The sequence below is a fragment of the Gekko japonicus genome, unplaced genomic scaffold (assembly GCF_001447785.1).
Source record: "Gekko japonicus isolate JY-2015 unplaced genomic scaffold, Gekko_japonicus_V1.1 scaffold2040, whole genome shotgun sequence".
In the NCBI taxonomy this organism is placed as follows: domain Eukaryota; kingdom Metazoa; phylum Chordata; class Lepidosauria; order Squamata; family Gekkonidae; genus Gekko; species Gekko japonicus.
The window spans coordinates 133394-143000 of record NW_015164252.1 but is presented as its reverse complement, the minus strand read 5'-3'; positions in this window follow the sequence as shown (position 1 = coordinate 143000).

Here is a 9607-nt window from a genome sequence, read left to right as displayed (position 1 = left end):
TCATTCTGCTTTTTCATTACCCATTCTGTTCCCTCTTTTTTAATTAATTAAATCTTTATATGGCAACCAATCCTTGTCTCTATGTCTTGAGTAAGATGTTAACACTTCTACTGGTACAATCCACAATGGTCTTACATCACGGAAATATTTTTTATATCTCATCCATACCACAAATAACGCTTTTCTTACCACATGAAGCTTAAAAAAGCTATCCATTTTTGTCTTATCATACCATAAGTATGCATGCCAACCAAATCTACAATCATGGCCTTCTAACCGAGGTGGTTCTTTCTGAAGGGCCGCAGCAACGCTGGCCGTGGGATCGCTGGCGCGTCCTTGCGCCGGCGCATCCCCGGCTCCTGGCCGAACTGCGCATGTGTGAGCATGCGCAGTTCGCCAGGCTCCCCTTCCCACTGTCGCGTTCTCCCCGGCATCTGATCGTGCCAGGGAGTGTTGCGACGCGGCTCAGGGGATCCGTGAGATCCCGCCGCGCTGTCCCAACTTTACTGCGGCTCACTTTAGCCGCGGTACGAGCGTCGTATTCCCTGCTGTGTGGCAGGGACCGTGGTCACACAGACGTTCCGACTGTTCCAAGTTCCTCAGGAACAGTCCTTCTTTTCTGATGCATATCCCTACTACATCGCTGTCCTAATTTTGTCCCTTTTGGGGAAATGGTAGGATGACTTGTCCCTCAGAATCACTCAGGAAGCTTCAGGGCAAGTGGGAGTAGGAACATGGGCCTTCCCAACCTTAGTTCGACATTTCTAACCGCTATACCGTGCTGCTTCTCTAACCGAATGCTAATCGGTTTCTGAGGCACCTGGGTAGTGATAGGAAAACTCTCTAGACCTTATTTTGAATGAACTTGGGCAAAATGATTGAACTTGGCAAAATATTTCGTATTTACTCTTGATAGGCTTGCCAGCCCATGCCTGGCAACTGGCAGGACCATGGAGGGTGCAGGAGGGGGGGAATGGACGGACATACACTGGTGCCATTTCCACCATGACTTCAGTTCCCTGGGAAACCTAGAAGTGACATCAGGTAGCTTTAATAATCACTGGAAACTCTATGTTAAAACACACACAATGTGCAGCAGTTCCTAGAGCTACCTGATGTCATTTCTGGCTTTTCCTGGAAGTGACATCACTACACACACAGCATGTCCCTGCCCCCACGCTCCCATTGGTTGCCAGGCATGAGCATGTATGGAGCTACGGATTCATGGTCAAGGGGCATTTGCAAAGGAGAAGTGGCTGATCTTTAAATCCTAAATATTCCTCAGCGAAAAGGGGGCGTAATCATTTCATTATTCTTTGGTGACATTTTAATTGTATAACCTAGGCCACACTCTGCATACATATGTCAAGGCCTATAAGTGCTTTTCATCCTTCAAGGTGGACTTCTAAATTCCCGTATTGTTTTCAGACCGTGATCTTGATAGCATCCTTAGCTGGTCGGCTGAATTTTCATTCTTTTCCTAAAAGTTATTTCTTGCACGTTATTTCTTTGACAGCTCAATGTTTAATCTACTTATTGGAAACCATCCCCTTCTGACTTCCTGCCTACCAAGTATTCTTAATATTGTAACCTGGGTTGATTACCACCTATCCTGAGCCTTTGGGTTGGGCCAGGCTGTACATTAAAGTGCCACAAAAGAATAACCAAACAAGTCCACCTCCTTTCTGCTGAGGAATATTTCAGATTTCAAAGATCAGCCACTTTCCCTTCACAAATAGCCCTCGACTGTAAATCTGTAGCCGATAACAGTGGTGCGGTGTGTCTGGCGAGGAGTCCGGAGAGATCTACGCAACATTTGTTGGTGACAAGTAGATTTTTGATGCGCCGTCTCTCGTCAACAAAGAGATTACCTTATCGACGAGTCAGGGCCCGCTGTAAATCCAGGTGGTTTCATTATGCTATCAAAATCTTAACAGTGGCATTATAATAAGATCGGCGTTTGTTTTGCCAAGAGCAATGAATAATACAAACAGTGCCTGCTCATTACTATTTCATTTCGATGGGAAGCTGAGAGCCACCCTCTGATGTGCTGCCAAAATTAAAAGGATACAAAAATGTGGCATGCTCTGGGGAAGGTGGGGGGGGGGGAGAGGAAGACTGTGACACACAGACAGCTGGAGAGAATGAACTCCAGAGTCTATCCAACGGCAGAAGCTACAGGCATGCAGCGCAGGCAGACTGAAGCACCAACTTTTCCTACAGGTTTATGAGTACATTCCCGCAATTACTCAACTTTGCCATCATTTAATGGTCGGAGACTGTCATTCATTCATTACCTTTAGAGCCTGTTCGCCCTCCAAAATCTTCAGAGTGGGACTTGTCAGACAAGAATCTTTCTCATCCAGGTAGCTTCTAAGGCTGACTCTGCTTAGCTTCATCTGATCTCCTGAACTGGGCCAGCGAGTCTTAGGAAAAGAACACAAACATTGCCTTTTGGGTCAAGCCAACACCCATCCAGACCAGCATTCTGTTTCCTACAGACAGGTGCCTCTGAGAAGCTTTCCAATCAGCCCCAGAGATGAATGGATTCCACTGTTGTTTGCCCCCTTGCCTAGTTTCTGCTGTTCAAAAGTATGTTTCTGTACCCAGAGGTTCCATTTTGCTACCATGGCTGTCCATAGACTCACCCTCTATGAACTTGTCTGTCTCCACTGAAGACCATCTGTATTGTAAGCTGCCTTATGGGAGCAAAGGAGAAAGGAGGCTAATAAACATTTCCAATAAATAAAAAAATAAATGAGCTAGGTTGCGCACAATTAGACCCGACATAGGTGCAAATGCCGGCCGGATTTAAAGGGCATGATCAGACAACATCTGGGAAGCACCCTGCAGCCATTGGCAACCCATTCTGCTCCACCGCAGAAGCGGAGTTAAAAGACACCGGGGAACATCCGGTACTTAACGGGTCGCGACGGGCCATGGATGGACTTTCCCCTGTCTGATTGTTCCAGCGCGCTCTCATGGCATCGGGATGGTCTGATCAGGCCATGCCGACTCCGTGCCATTGTTTTTTTCCCCTTCACAGTATGCGCATCATCGCAAACTCTATAGGGAGCCCTTGGTGCGGAGGTGCGATTCATCGATCCCTCGGTTAAGCGCATGGGGGGAAAACACCACCAAAAAACCCGACTCACCTACAGTTGTGTCTGATCACGCACTGACGGACTGCACCCACAGCTTCAAAGGGAGGTGTGATCGTGCAACGGCGGGTCAAATTCCTCTGGAGGAAATAACACCCCCCCCTCTGTATTTTCTCACGTGTGTCACTGCAGTCCTAGTGACCACCACATTTCATGAATTCTGTAAACTGGGTCTTTCTCAGCTATGTTGTCTAAAATCCTTTAGCTGGAAGCACCAAAGATCCTACTTTTACTTTTATCTATCTATCTATCTATCTATCTATCTATCTATCTATCTATCTATCTATCTATCTATCTATCATCTATCATCTATCTATCTATCTATCTATCTATCTATCTATCTATCTATCTATCTATCATCTATTGATATAGATAAATGCATGACCCTTGAAATATGGGTCCTACTTTATTCCACTGAGTGTGTTCAATAAAGGCGTTAAATACTGGGTTCCGTGGATGGTCTTACCACAAGCCTAGTGATCAGCTCTGCTTTATTAGTGATTCAGCAAGAACAATACAAAGACCCAGGGCCAGGGCCCTTTTTAAATAGCATGCAAACTCCACCCACTTCCCAAACAACTACCAATGATAGGCTATTGTCAGAACCATTAATTCCTCATGGCTACTTCCAGGGTCCTGGTGGGCTATTGTTCTAGAGCTCCAAGCTCAGCCAGTCTCTAGTAGAAACAGTCCTGGAATGTTCCAGTCCCAATACATAACAAAAGGAAACCTCGGTCTCTCACTGGCTAGTAACTACAATCACCACTTCTATAACTTCTAGAACAATGGCCTCCACTTTTACAACTTCTTCCTCAAAGGCTGATGACTAAATGTTGATGATAAACAACAGGAATTGGCCACTATTTCCAATTTGTTGTACTTGTGAGTTTCTCATCTATCAGGCAGGCAATGGCTGGAGATAGATGCACCTAGATGATCTGAACCAGCATGACAGTTCTACGAGAGTCAGTTTGATGTAGTGGTTAAGAGCGCGGACTCTAATCTGGGAGAACAGGGTTTGATTCCCCACTCCTCCACATGCAGTTGCTGGTGTGACCTTGGGTCAGTCACAGATTCTCTCAGAGCTGTTCTCTCAGCAGCAGTTCTTGAAAGAGCTCTCTCAGCCCCACCAGCCTGACAGGGTGTCTGTTGTGGGGAGGGGAAGGGAAAGGAGATTGTAAGCTGCTCTGAGACTCCTTCAGGTAGTGAAGGGTGGGGTATAAATCCAATCTCCTCCTCCTCCCACCCTCCTTCTTCTAATGTCCACAGTGACCAGGTAAATGACCAGGACTGTAGTTTCGTTGGATCTGATTGGAGGATTTTGTTGGGATCTTGTCATCCTGTAGCATTTTGAATGTTTTTGCATTCTGCTCACAAGGATGTGAGGGGTTTAGTATTGGCCAACCACCGAGTTCTGATTCCAAACCATCTGAAGCAAAGGAGACTATCTAGCCATCTATGGCTCACCTTCTAAGTGCTGGCTTTCGATATCACTTCTGCAGCTTCTTGTGGGATGCTAGCAGTGACTTGTAGGATACGGAGCTACAGAGGGATATGACTAGGAGGGATCCACATCTCAGCGGAAGATTTGTTTCCAAAATCCTTTATACCAGGGGTGTCGAACTCATTTGTTATGAGGGCTGGATCTGACATAAATGAGACCTTGTTGGGCCGGGCCACGCGTGCCATAAAATGTAATGCCAGGTAGCGGAGATATAAACTTTATAAAGGACACAAACACAAAGGGTTTTTTTTACTTAAAATATGCTTAAAACATCAGCACTCTTGCAATATTTTGTTTATTTAACAGTGTCTGACAACTGACACCTCTAGCTCTGAATTATTGCTCTGAGCCAGTTCGCTGGGAGGGCGGGGTATAAATACGAATAATAAATAAATAAATAAATAAAATGTCTGTGCTGTTGCAATCTTGAGTATGCTGTTCAGGTGTGTATCTGTAAACAGCAAACCTACGATGACACAGCAGCAGCAGAACTGGAAGAAGAGGCAGAAGACAGCCAGTTCCACTGCGGGCCTGATAGAAGCCCACCGGGGGGGGGCCTCATCCGGCCCTCGGGCCGCATGGTTGACACCCCTACTTTATCCCATGCAGTGCATATTATTGTTTGCAGTGATCAACACTAGGGGCAAGTATTTACATCAGATGTCACATCACCAACCATGAGAAGATGGATCATTTGGACAAGACCTTAGAAAGCCAAGCCAATGTAACAATGCACATTCCCTTTAACCTCTTGTCATCCCTGGCGCTTGGGGATGAAATGACATCAGGTCTCGGTAAAAGAACCTGTCAAATTCTGCTGACCAGAGAATGCAAAGAAAGGCAGCAATTAATAACAGCCGTCAGTGGAGAAAGCGGACCGAGGCAAGCGATGGCAAGAGATTCCAGAAGGGCTGTAAGCCAATTATTTCAGCTGAAGACGAGTGGAAAGAATAAAAGCAAGAGTGAGCACAAAATAAACCTAATCACAAAGGCTCTCCAGTGCATCGCAATGAGGCAATGTCCTTGCCCAGCTGTTCAGAGGAAGCAGAACTTTTTAGGTAATAAATATTAGTTGTTCCGGATGTGGAAGGTGCAGCTTCAACTCGGGCTGCTTGGCTGCAAGCAGAAAGAAGTTTTCAGCTTGCTTCTTCTTGAAGGCACTGACCCAAAAACTCTATCATTAGTAACAATAATTAAAAAGGGCTCTAAGATGGAGTGTATGGATGATTGCCGTTAAAAGGAACATTCTCATTAATTTATTACAGATTTTTAACTTGGCTTCATTAGGACTTGTCTGTTGAAGGCCGTTAAGGACTCAAGGGAATCTCAAGTGTGCACTTTTAGACTCCATCCGTGTTGGCTGGAGAATGGAGAATCGGGAATGGCTGGCCTTTGTACAGCCCTGGAAATAACCATCTAGCTTCTTTACAAACAAAAATGGGAGGGGGGCTGTAAGGTACTGGGTTCAGACGCGTTATAAGTGAATCAGCTCATAGTTTATTTCAGCTCCAAGTTACAAGACAAAGTAGCAGGGTCGGATCCCTGCTTATATCCCCAAACACCCCACACCCCACGCACACACACACAACCTGTGATAGGCTATTTACAGTGTACTAACACCCATAGGTCCACTCCCAGATCCGGGGTGGCTGATTGGTTTGTTCTAGGAACCAAGCCGGCTATTGTCTTTTGAGCAAAGCTTAGCCCTAGCGCATGACCACGTGCTAACCCGACCGCGTGTGAAGTCCGCGGTTAATACATAACAGGGGCCATGGTTCAAGCCAGCCCACAGTCCCATTCAGAAAACCTCTGAGAGCCAATTTGGTGTAGTGGTGAAGAGCGGCGGACTCTAATCTGGAGAACTGGGTTTGATTCCCCACTCCTCCTCATGCAGCTTCTGGGTGACCTTGGGTCAGTTACAGTTCTCTTGGAGCTGTTCTCTCAAGGGCAGTTCTCTCAGAGCTCTCTCAGTCCCACCTACCTCACAGGGAGTCTGTTGTTGGATGAGGAAGGGAAAGGCGATTGTAAGCTGCTCTGAGACTCCGAGTGAAGGGCGGGGTATAAATTCAATCTCCCACACACACACTGATGAATGATAGATCAGAACTGAGACTCCGAGTGAAGGGAGGGGTATAATCTCCCCCCCCCTCACACTGATGAATGATAGATCAGAATCCCATGAGACTCCGAGTGAAGGGCGGGGTATAAATTCAATCTCCCACACACACACTGATGAATGATAGATCAGAATCCCCTCCTCCCCAAAAAACGTGGATCTGATCTTGCATTTAGGTTAACAAGTCTTGCTTGGCAACCAGCAAGAGGTTCAGGGCAGCAGCAGATACAGGTGAGAATGGCTGAAAAAAACGGAAGTGATGTCATCTTGTTGGGCAATGCTCTGGGATACTTAGAGCACTGCACAACACTGTGACACCCACCCCCTTTCCCCACTCCGCTTGCTCCCTCTGCTCATCCCAGCAGTGGCGGGGGCCAGGGGATAAAGGCAGGGTTGCCAGCCTCCAGGTGGAGCCTGGAGATCTCCTGGAATTACAATCAATCTCCAGATGACAGAGATCAGTTCCCTGGGAGGACACGGCTTCTTTGGAGGGCAGACTCCATGGCAGGGGTCCCCAACCATTTTTGAGCCGGCAGGCACCTTTGGAATTCTGACAGAGTGTGCTGGGTACAGAGACAAAATGGCTGCTGCAAAACAGCTGCCGCAAAATGGCTGCCGCAGGAGGCATAGCCAGCCACAAAACGGCTGCCACATCTAACTTTTAGTTATACCTTGTCCTGTGGTGGCAGCTGCTGCCAAAACAGCATTTTTTAAAAAAATCTGCACACCCAATCAAACCTCCAGTGGGCAAAAAGCACCACTCGGCCCCACCCACTTTCTCCTTTCCTTTCATGTATTAGCTTCACTGACCAGAGGTCTTAAGCCAACACCCACTTTCTAAAAACATTTGGTGGATGCCAGGAAAGGTGTTTAGGGCTGCCAAATCCCCCCGGGGGGGCGGATTTCCCCCCGCTTTGGAGGTCCGATTTCTGCCCCCGTGGAATCGGCCCCTGGGGAAACCCCACCCCTGCGTGCACGTCACAGGAAAGTGACGTCGTGACGCCGGGCACACTGGGGGCGGGACACAGCCATTTGAGGGGAAAACTCTATGTAGAGTTTTCCCCACAAATGTAACTGATCTCCAGGTTTCAGAGATCATCTTCCCTGGAGAAAATGGCTGCTTTGGAGGGTGGACTCTGTGGCATTGGACCATGCTGAGGCCCCTCCCCTCCCCAAACCCCGCCCTCTCCCAGATCCACCCCCAAAGTCTCCAAGTATTTCCCAACCCAGACCTGGCAACCCTATTGCCCAGGCTCCACCCATCAAATTTCCAGGAATTTCCCAAACTGGAGTTGGCAACCCTAGGGCTATTTTTGGGCAGGAACACACAGGAACGGAGTTCCGGCTGGCTCCCAAGTTGGCCATGCCCAGCAGGAACTCATTAGCATAATAGGCCACGCTCAACAGCAGAAACTAATTAGGACTGGCTACATTAGGGGTGTGTGGCCTAACATGCAAAGGAGTTCCTGCTACAAAAAAAGGCCCTGGGTTTGGACAACAAACAAGGTAAACAGAATAAGAAGCAAAAGGTGGGTGTGGCTGGATGACCACACTTCTGGTAACATGGTGTGCTAATTAGCTGTGCTGTCAGGGGTGTGGCCCAATATGCTAATGAGTTCCTGCTGTTGGGTGTGGCCTATTATGCTAATGAGTACCTGCTGGGCTTTTTCTACAAAAAAGAGCCCTGGGCAACCCTAAAGAGCAGGAGGTAGCCCACCGAAGCAGGCAGCATGGCCATCTTCCCTTGCATAGTCACCGGAAGGCATCGGGCCCTGACCCTACACGTTTGGTTCCTTGGCTGCTGTTTTGAACTAACGCACTCCTCCCTCCAGCCTTTCATTTCTGATTCACCAGGAGGAACGAAGCTGGTCCCCCCACAACGCTCCCTAATCCCCCGGCGATCCCCGTAGAAGTGATCCTAATGTTGCGCCTCCAGCTGCGGTGAGCAGGTGAACATCTCCTTTCTGCACTAACACCCATGCTGCTTTATAGGCCCGTCTGCCAAGCCGGCTCTCTCGCTGCTCCAGCTGGGACCCACGTTCCCCAGCGTCTGACACGTCCCCCCCGAGTTCCTGTATTATACTCTCCATCATTCAGCGTTGCATAAGCTGCCGCGCTTCATCTGTATCCCCAGTGCCAGCAACCACCGAGACAGCTTTTGTCCTGGAGCAGAAGGGAAGGGAAAGGGTGTCTTTCTCCCCTTTGGAAAACAAAAAAAGAGGCATTGCATTTTTAAAAATGGAGTTCGGTTGCTATCCTTTCCCCGTTTCTCCGGTCTGGTTTCAGTCTCGGCACTCAGAAAGCGGCCTTACCTTGGATCTTTCTGGCAGAACACAGAGGGTATGGAGCCTCAGGTTGCCAGCCTCCAGTTGGGTGTGGACTGGAGATCTCTTGGAGTTATCGCTGATCTCCAGATGACACAGATCGGTTCCCTTGGGGAAAACGGCAGCTCTGGAGGATCCTCTCTATGGCATTAGAACCCACTGATCTTGCACTGAGCAGGGGGCTGGACTAGATGGCCTGTATAGTCCCTTGAGAGCCAGTTTGGTGTAGTGGTTAAGTATACAGACTCTAATCTGGGAGAACCGAGTTTGATTCCCCACGCCTCCACTTGCAGCTGCTGGGTGACCTTGGGCAAGCCGTAGTTCCGGCAGAGCTGTTCTCTCAAGGACAGTTCTGAAAAGTGCTCTCTCAGCCCCACCTACTTTACAGGGTGTCTGTTGTGGGGAGGGGAAGGGAAAGGAGTTTGTAAGACGCTCTGAGACTCCGAGTGAAGGGCATGGTATAAATCTAATCTCCTCCTCCTCCTCCTCCTCCTCCTCCTCC